The sequence below is a fragment of the Heterodontus francisci genome, unplaced genomic scaffold (assembly GCF_036365525.1).
Source record: "Heterodontus francisci isolate sHetFra1 unplaced genomic scaffold, sHetFra1.hap1 HAP1_SCAFFOLD_56, whole genome shotgun sequence".
NCBI lineage: Eukaryota > Metazoa > Chordata > Chondrichthyes > Heterodontiformes > Heterodontidae > Heterodontus > Heterodontus francisci.
Window position 1 is genome coordinate 11,169,432 of NW_027141174.1, and position 11,615 is coordinate 11,181,046.

The following is an 11,615-nucleotide window of genomic DNA, read 5'->3' on the forward strand; positions in this document are numbered from 1 at the left end:
ACACTGATACCCAGTAACACAGACACACACTTGCACCAAGTAAAAAAGACAGACACTGATACCAAGTAACACAGACACACACTTACACCAAGTAACAAAGACATACACTGACACGCAGTAACAAAGACATACACTGACACTCAGTAACACAGACACACACGGACACCAAGTAACAAAGACGCACACTTACACCAAGTAACACAGGCACACACTGACACCCAGTAACACAAACAAACACACTGACATCCAGTAAAAAAGACATACACTGACACCAAGCCACAAAGACATACACTGATACCCAGTAACACAGCCACACAATTACACCAAGTAACAAAGAAATACACTGACACCAAGTAACAAAGACATGCACTGACACCAATTAACAAAGACATACACTGAAACCAAGTAACACAGACATACACTTACACCAACTAACAAAGACATGCACTGATACACAGTGACACAGACAAACACTTACACCAAGTAACAAAGACACACACTGATACCCTGTAACACAGACACACACTTATACCAAGTAACACGGACATCCACTGACACCAAGTAACAAAGACATACACTGACACCTAGGAACACAGATACACAGTGACACCCAGGAACACAGATACACACTGACACCAACTAACAAAGACACACACTGACACCAAGTAACACAGCCATACACTGACACCAACTAACAAAGACATGCACTGATACCCAGTGACACAGACAAACACTTACAGAAAGTAACACAGACAGACACTGACACCAAGTAACAAAGACATACACTTACACCAAATAACACAGACATACACTGACACCAAGTAACAAAGGCATACACTTACACCAAGTAACAAAGACATACACTTACACCAAGTAAGACCGACATACACTGACACCAATTAACAAAGACACACACTTACATCAAGTTACACGGACATACACTGACACCAAGTAACAAAGACGTACACTGATACCCAGTAACACAGACACACACTTACACCAAGTAACAAAGACAGACACTGACATCCAGTAACACAGACACACACTTACACCAAGTCACAAAGACACACACTGACACCCAGTAACAAAGACACACACTGACAGCAAGTAACAAAAACACACACTGACACCCAGCAACAAAGACATGCACTGACACCCAGTAACAGAGACACACATTGACACCCAGTAACAAAGACATGCACTGACACCCAGTAACAAAGATACACACTGACACCAAGTAATAAAGACATACACTGACACCAATTAACAAAGACATACACTGATACCCAGTAACATAGACACACACTTGCACCAAATAGCAAAGACGTACACTGACACCAAGTAACAAAGACATACACTTACATCAATTAAAAAAGACATACACTGATACCACGTAACAAAGACATACACTGACACCAATTAACAAAGACATACACTGATACCCAGTAACACAGACACACACTTACTCCAAGTAAGAAAGACATACACTGAAACCAAGTAACAAAGACATAGACTGATACCCAGTAACACAGACACACATTTAGACCAAGTAACAAAGACTTACACTGATAGCCAGTAACACGGACACAAACTTACACCAAGTAACAAAGACATACACTGATACCCAGTAACACAGACACACACTTATACCAAGTAACCAAGTCATACACTGATGCCCAGCAACACAGACTCCCACTTACACCAAGTATCAAGGACATACACTGACACCATGTAGCAAAGACATACTCTTACACCAATTACAAAGACATACACTGACACCAAGTAACAAAGACATACACTTATACCAAGTAACAAAGACATACACTGACATCAAGTAACAAAGACATACACTTACACCAAGTAACAAAGACATACACTGACACCAAGTAACAAAGTCATACACTGATAACCAGTAACACAGACACACACTTACACCAAGTAACACAGACACACACTTACACCAAGTAACAAAGACAGGCAATGACACCAAGTAACAAAGACATACACTTATACCCAGTAACACAGACACACACTTACACCAAGTAACAGAGACATACACTTACACCAAGTAACAAAGACATACACTTACACCAAGTAACAAAGACATCCACTGACCCCAAGTAACAAAGACATACACTTACACCAAGTAACAAAGACATCCACTGACACCAAGTAACAAAGGCATACACATACACCAAGTAACACAGACATACACTGACACCAAGTAACAAAGACACACACATACACCAAGTACACAGATATACACTGACACCAAGTATCAAAGACATACACTGACACCAAGTAGCAAAGACATACACTTACACCAAGTAACAAAGACATACACTGACACCCAGTAACAAAGACACACACTGACAGCAAGTGACAAAGACACACACTGACACCAAGTAACAAAGACATACACAGACACCAAGTAACAAAGACAGACACTCATACCCAGTAAAACAGACACACACTTACACCAAGTAATAAAGACATACACGAATACCCAGCAACACAGACACACACTTACACCAAGTAACAAAGACAGACACTGATACCCAGTAACACAGACATACACTTACACCATGTATCAAAGACATACACTGACACCAAGTAGCAAAGACATACACTTACACCAAGTAACAAAGACATACACTGACACCAAGTAACAAAGACACACACTGACACCAAGTAACAAAGACATACAATTACACCAAGTAGCACAGACATGCACTGACACCAAGAAACAAAGACATACACTTACACCAAGTAACAAAGACATACACTGACACCAAGTAACACAGACATACACTGACACCAAGTAACAAAGACTAAACACTGACACCAAGTAACAAAGACATACACTGACACAAAGTAACAAAGGCGTACACTGACACCAAGTAACACAGACACACTCTTACACCAAGTAACAATGACATACACTGACACCAAGTAACAAAGACATACACTGACACCAAGTAACAAAGACATACGCTGATACTTAGTAACACAGACACACACTTACACCAAGTAACAGAGACATACACTGACAACAAGTAACAAAGACATACACTTCCACCAAGTAACAAAGACATGCACTGACACCCAGTAACAAAGACATGCACTGACACCCAGTAACAGAGACACACACTGACACCAAGTAACAAAGACACACACTTACACCAAGTAACAAAGACATACACTGACACCAATTAACAAAGACATACACTGATACCCAGTAACACAGACACAGTCTTACACCAAGTAATAAAGACATACACTGACACAAAGTAACAAAGACATACAATTACACTAATTAAAAAGACATACACTGACACCAAGTAACAAAGACATACACTGATACCCAATAACACAGACACACACTTACACCAAGTAACACAGACAGACACAGACACTAAGTAACAAAGACGTACACTGATACCCGGTAACACACATACACTCTTACACCAAGTAACAAAGACATACACTGACACCAAGTAACAAACACAGACACTGATACCCATTAACATAATCACACACTTACACCAAGTAACAAAGACATACAGTGATGCCCAGCAACACAGACACACACTTACACCAAGTAACAAAGACAGTCACTGATACCCAGTAACACAGACATACACTTACACCAAGTAGCAAAGACATACACTGACACCAAGTCGCAAAGACATACACTTACACCAAGTAACAAAGACATACACTGACACCAAGTAACAAAGACATACAGTTACAACAAGTAACACAGACATACACTGACACCAAGTAACAAAGACATACACTTACACCATGTAACAAATACATACACTGACACCAAGTAACAAAGACATACACTGATACCCAGTAACACAGACACACACTTACACCAAGTAACACAGCCACACACTTACACCAAGTAACAAAGACATGCACTGACACCAAGTAACAGAGACATGCTCTTACACCAAGTAACAAAGACATACACTGACACCAAGTAACAAAGACACACACATACACCAAGTAAACAGACATACACAGACACCAAGTAACAAAGACAAACAATGATACCCAGTAACACAGACACACACTTACAAAAAGTAACAAAAACAGACACTGATACCCAGTAACACAGACACTCACTAACAGCAAGTCACAAAGACATACACTGACACCCAGTAACAAAGACAAACACTGACACCCAGTGACAAAGACACACACTGACTCCAAGTAACAAAGACACACACTGACACCCAGTAACAAAGACATACACAGATACCAAGAAACAAAGACAGACTCTGATACCCAGTAACACAGACACACACTTACACCAAGTAACAAAGACATACACTGAAAGCCAGCAACACAGACACACACTTACACCAAGTAACAAAGACAGACACTGATACCCAGTAACACAGACATACACTTACTCCAAGTATCAAAGACATACACTGACACCAAGAGGCCAAGACATACACTTACACCAAGTAACAAAGACATACACTGACACAAAGTAACAAAGACATACACGTACACAAAGTAACACAGACCTACACTGACACCAAGTAACAAAGACATACACTTACAACAAGTAACAAAGACATACACTGACACCAAGTAACAAAGACATGCACTGACCCCAAGTAACAAAGATGCACACATACACCAAGTACACAGACATACACTGACACCAGGTAACAAAGACATACACTGATACCCAGTAACACAGACACACACTTACACCAAGTAACAAAGACATGCACTGACACCCAGTAACAAAGACATGCACTGACACCCAGTAACAGAGACACACACTGACACCAAGTAACAAAGACACACACTTACACCAAGTAACAAAGACATACACTGACACCAATTAACAAAGACATACACTGATACCCAGTAACACAGACACAGTCTTACACCAAGTAATAAAGACATACACTGACACAAAGTAACAAAGACATACAATTACACTAATTAAAAAGACATACACTGACACCAAGTAACAAAGACATACACTGATACCCAATAACACAGACACACACTTACACCAAGTAACACAGACAGACACAGACACTAAGTAACAAAGACGTACACTGATACCCGGTAACACACATACACTCTTACACCAAGTAACAAAGACATACACTGACACCAAGTAACAAACACAGACACTGATACCCATTAACATAATCACACACTTACACCAAGTAACAAAGACATACAGTGATGCCCAGCAACACAGACACACACTTACACCAAGTAACAAAGACAGTCACTGATACCCAGTAACACAGACATACACTTACACCAAGTAGCAAAGACATACACTGACACCAAGTCGCAAAGACATACACTTACACCAAGTAACAAAGACATACACTGACACCAAGTAACAAAGACATACAGTTACAACAAGTAACACAGACATACACTGACACCAAGTAACAAAGACATACACTTACACCATGTAACAAATACATACACTGACACCAAGTAACAAAGACATACACTGATACCCAGTAACACAGACACACACTTACACCAAGTAACACAGCCACACACTTACACCAAGTAACATTGACAGACAATGACACCAAGTAACAAAGAAATACACTGATACCCAGAAACACAGACACACACTTACACCAAGTAACAAAGACATACACTGACACCAAGTAACAAAGACATGCACTGACACCAAGTAAACAGACATACACAGACACCAAGTAACAAAGACAAACAATGATACCCAGTAACACAGACACACACTTACAAAAAGTAACAAAAACAGACACTGATACCCAGTAACACAGACACTCACTAACAGCAAGTCACAAAGACATACACTGACACCCAGTAACAAAGACAAACACTGACACCCAGTGACAAAGACACACACTGACTCCAAGTAACAAAGACACACACTGACACCCAGTAACAAAGACATACACAGATACCAAGAAACAAAGACAGACTCTGATACCCAGTAACACAGACACACACTTACACCAAGTAACAAAGACATACACTGAAAGCCAGCAACACAGACACACACTTACACCAAGTAACAAAGACAGACACTGATACCCAGTAACACAGACATACACTTACACCAAGTATCAAAGACATACACTGACACCAAGAGGCCAAGACATACACTTACACCAAGTAACAAAGACATACACTGACACAAAGTAACAAAGACATACACGTACACAAAGTAACACAGACCTACACTGACACCAAGTAACAAAGACATACACTTACAACAAGTAACAAAGACATACACTGACACCAAGTAACAAAGACATGCACTGACCCCAAGTAACAAAGATGCACACATACACCAAGTACACAGACATACACTGACACCAGGTAACAAAGACATACACTGATACCCAGTAACACAGACACACACTTACACCAAGTAACAAAGACAGACACTGATACCCAGTAACACAGACACACACTAACACCAAGTGACAAAGACATACACTGACACCCAGTAACAAAGACATACACTGACACCCAGTAACAAAGACACACACTGACAGCAATTAACAAAGACACACACTGACACCAAGTAACAAAGACATACACAGACACCAAGTAACAAAGACAGACACTCATACCCAGGAAAACAGGCACACACTTACACCAAGTAATAAAGACATACACTGATACCCAGCAACACAGACACACACTTACACCAAGTAACAAAGACAGACACTGATACCCAGTAACACAGACATACACTTACACCAAGTATCAAAGACATACACTGACACCAAGTAGCAAAGACATACACTTACACCAAGTAACAAAGACATACACTGACACCAAGTAACAAAGACATACACTTACACCAAGTGGCAAAGACATACACTGACACCAAGTAACAAAGACATACAATTACACCAAGTAACACAGACATGCACTGACAACAAGAAACAAAGACAGACACTTACACCAAGTAACAAAGACATACACTGACACACAGTAACAAAGACATACACTGATACCCAGTGACACAGACACACACTTACACCAAGTAACACAGACATACACTGACACCAAGTAACAAAGACTAAACACTGACACCAAGTAACAAAGACATACACTGACACCAAGTAACAAAGACACACGCTGATACTCAGTAACACAGACACACACTTACACCAAGTAACAGAGACATACACTGACACCAAGTAACAAAGACATACACTTGTACCAAGTAACAAAGACATGCACTGACACCAAGTAACAAAGACATACACTGACACTCAGGAACACAGACACACACAGACACCAAGTAACAAAGACGTATTCTCATACCCAGTAACACACACACAGACTTACACCAAGTAACAAAGAAATTCACTGACACCAAGTAACAAAGACATACACTTATATCAAGTAACAAAGACATACAGTTACACCAAGTAACACAGATATACACTGACACCAAGTAACAAAGACATACACTTAGACGAAGTAACAAAGACATACACTGACACCAAGTAACAAAGTCATGCACTGATAACCAGTAACACAGACACATACTTACATCAAGTAACACAGACACACACTTATACCAAGTAACAAAGACAGGCAATGACACCAAGTAACAAAGACATACACTGACACCAATTAACAAAGACATACACTGATACCCAGTAACACAGACACACACTTACACCAAGTAATAAAGACATACACTGACACAAAGTAACAAAGACATACAATTACACTGATTAAAAAGACATACACTGACACCAAGTAACAAAGACATAATCTGATACCCAATAACACAGACACACACTTACACCAAGTAACAAAGACATACACTGACACCAAGTAACAAAGTCATACAGTTACACCAAGTAACACAGATATACACTGACACCAAGTAACAAAGACATACACTGACACCAAGTAACAAAGTCATGCACTGATAACCAGTAACACAGACACACACTTACACCAAGTAACACAGACACACACTTACACCAAGTAACAAAGACAGGCAATGACACCAAGTAACAAAGACATACACTGATACCCAGTAACACAGACACACACTTACACCAAGTAACAGAGGCATACACTGAAACCAAGTAACAAAGACATACACTTCCACCAAGTAACAAAGACATGCACTGACCCCAAGTAACAAAGACACACACATTTACCAAGTACACAGACATACACTGACACCAAGTAACAAAGACATACACTGATACCCAGTAACACAGACACACACTTACACCAAGTAACAAAGACAGACACTGATACCCAGTAACACAGACACTCACTAACACCAAGTGACAAAGTCATACACTGACACCCAGTAACAAAGACATACACTGACACCCAGTAACAAAGACAGACACTGACAGCAAGTAACAAAGACACACACTGACACCAAGTAACAAAGACATACACTCATACCCAGTAAAACAGACACACACTTACACCAAGTAATAAAGACATACACTGATACCCAGCAACACAGACACACACTTACACCAAGTAACAAAGACAGACACTGATACCCAGTAACACAGACATACACTTACACCAAGTATCAAAGACATACACTGACACCAAGTTGCAAAGACATACACTTACACCAAGTAACAAAGACATACACTGACACCAAGTAACAAAGACATACACTTACACCAAGTAACAAAGACATACACTGACACCAAGTAACAAAGACATACAATTACACCAAGTAACAGAGACATGCACTGACACCAAGTAACAAAGACATGCACTTACACCAAGTAACAAAGACATACACTGACACCAAGTAACAAAGACATACACTGATACCCAGTAACACAGACAAACACTTAAACCAATTAACACAGACATACACTGACACCAAGTAACAAAGACTAAACACTGACACCAAGTAACAAAGACATACACTGACACCAAGTAACAAAGACACACACTTACACCAATTACACAGACATACACTGACACCAAGTAACAAAGACATGCACTGATACCGAGTAACACAGACAAACACTTACAGCAAGTAACAAAGACATACACTGACACCAAGAAACAATGACATACACTGACACCAAGTAACAAAGTCATACACTTCCACCAAGTAACAAAGACATGCACTGACACCAAGTAACAAAGACATACACTGACACCCAGGAACACAGATACACACTGACACCCAGTAACACAGAGAAAAACTTACTCCAAGTATCCAAGACATACACTGATACCCAGTAACACAGACACGCACTTACACCAAGTCACAAAGACATACACTGACACCCAGTAACAAAGACATGCACTGACACCCAGTAACAGAGACACACACTGACACCAAGTAACAAAGACATACACTGATACCCAGTAACACAGACACACACTTACACCAAGTAACAAAGACATACACTGACACCAATTAACAAAGAAATACACTGATACCCAGTAACACAGACACACACTTACACCAAGTAACACAGACACACACAGACACCAAGTAACAAAGACGTACACTCATACCCAGTAACACACACACACACTTACACCAAGTAACAAATAAATACACTGACACCAAGTAACAAAGACATACACTTATACCAAGTAACAAAGACATACACTGACACCAAGTAACAAAGTCATACAGTTACACCAAGTAACACAGACATACACTGACACCAAGTAACAAAGACATACACTTACACCAAGTAACAAAGACATACACTGACACCAAGTAACAAAGTCATACACTGATAACCAGTAACACAGACACACACTTACACCAAGTAAGACAGACACACAGTTACACCAAGTAACAAAGACAGGCAATGACACCAAGTAACAAAGACATACACTGATACCCAGTAACAAAGACATGCACTGACCCCAAGTAACAAAGACACACACATACACCAAGTACACAGACATACACTGACACCAAGTAACAAAGACATACACTGATACCCAGTAACACAGACACACACTTACACCAAGTAACAAAGACAGACACTGATACCCAGTAACACAGACAGACACTAACACCAAGTGACAAAGACATACACTGACACCCAGTAACAAAGACATACACTGACACCCAGTAACAAAGACACACACTGACAGCAAGTAACAAAGACACACACTGACACCAAGTAACAAAGACATACACAGACACCAAGTAACAAAGACAGACACTCATACCCAGTAAAACAGACACACACTTACACCAAGTAATAAAGACGTACACTGATACCCAGCAACACAGACACACACTTACACCAAGTAACAAAGACAGACACTGATACCCAGTAACACAGACATACACTTACACCAAGTATCAAAGACATACACTGACACCAAGTAGCAAAGACATACACTTACACCAAGTAACAAAGACATACACTGACACCAAGTAACAAAGACATACACTTACACCAAGTAGCAAAGACATACACTGACACCAAGTAACAAAGACATACAATTACACCAAGTAACACAGACATGCACTGACACCAAGTAACAAAGACATACACTTACACCAAGTAACAAAGACATACACTGACACCAAGTAACAAAGACATACACTGATACCCAGTAACACAGACACACACTTACACCAAGTAACACAGACATACACTGACACCAAGTAACAAAGACTAAACACTGACACCAAGTAACAAAGACATACACTGACACCAAGTAACAAAGACACACGCTGATACTCAGTGACACAGACACACACTTACACCAAGTAACAGAGACATACACTGACACCAAGTAACAAAGACATACACTTCTACCAAGTAACAAAGACATGCACTGACACCAAGTAACAAAGACATACACTGACACCCAGGAACACAGATACACACTGACACCCAGTAACACAGAGAAAAACTTACTCCAAGTAACAAAGACATACACTGATACCCACTAACACAGACACGCACTTACACCAAGTCACAAACACATACACTGACACCCAGTAACAAAGACATGCACTGACACCCAGTAACAGAGACACACACTGACACCAAGTAACAAAGACACACACTTACACCAAGTAACAAAGACATACACTGACACCAATTAGCAAAGACATACACTGATACCCAGTAACACAGACACACACTTACACCAAGTAATAAAGACATACACTGACACAAAGTTACAAAGACATACAATTACACCAAGTCAAAAAAACATACACTGACACCAAGTAACAAAGACATACACTGATACCCAATAACACAGCCACACACTTACACCAAGTAACACAGACAGACACAGACACCAAGTAACAAAGACGTACACTGATACCCGGTAACACACACACACACTTACACCAAGTAACAAAGACATACACTGACACCAAGTAACAAACACAGACACTGATACCCAGTAACATAAACACACACTTACACCAAGTAACAAAGACATACACTGATGCCCAGCAACACAGACACACACTTACACCAAGTAACAAAGACAGTCACTGACACCAAGTCGCAAACACATACACTTACACCAAGTAACAAAGACATACACTGACACCAAGTAACAAAGACATACAGTTACACCAAGTAACACAGACA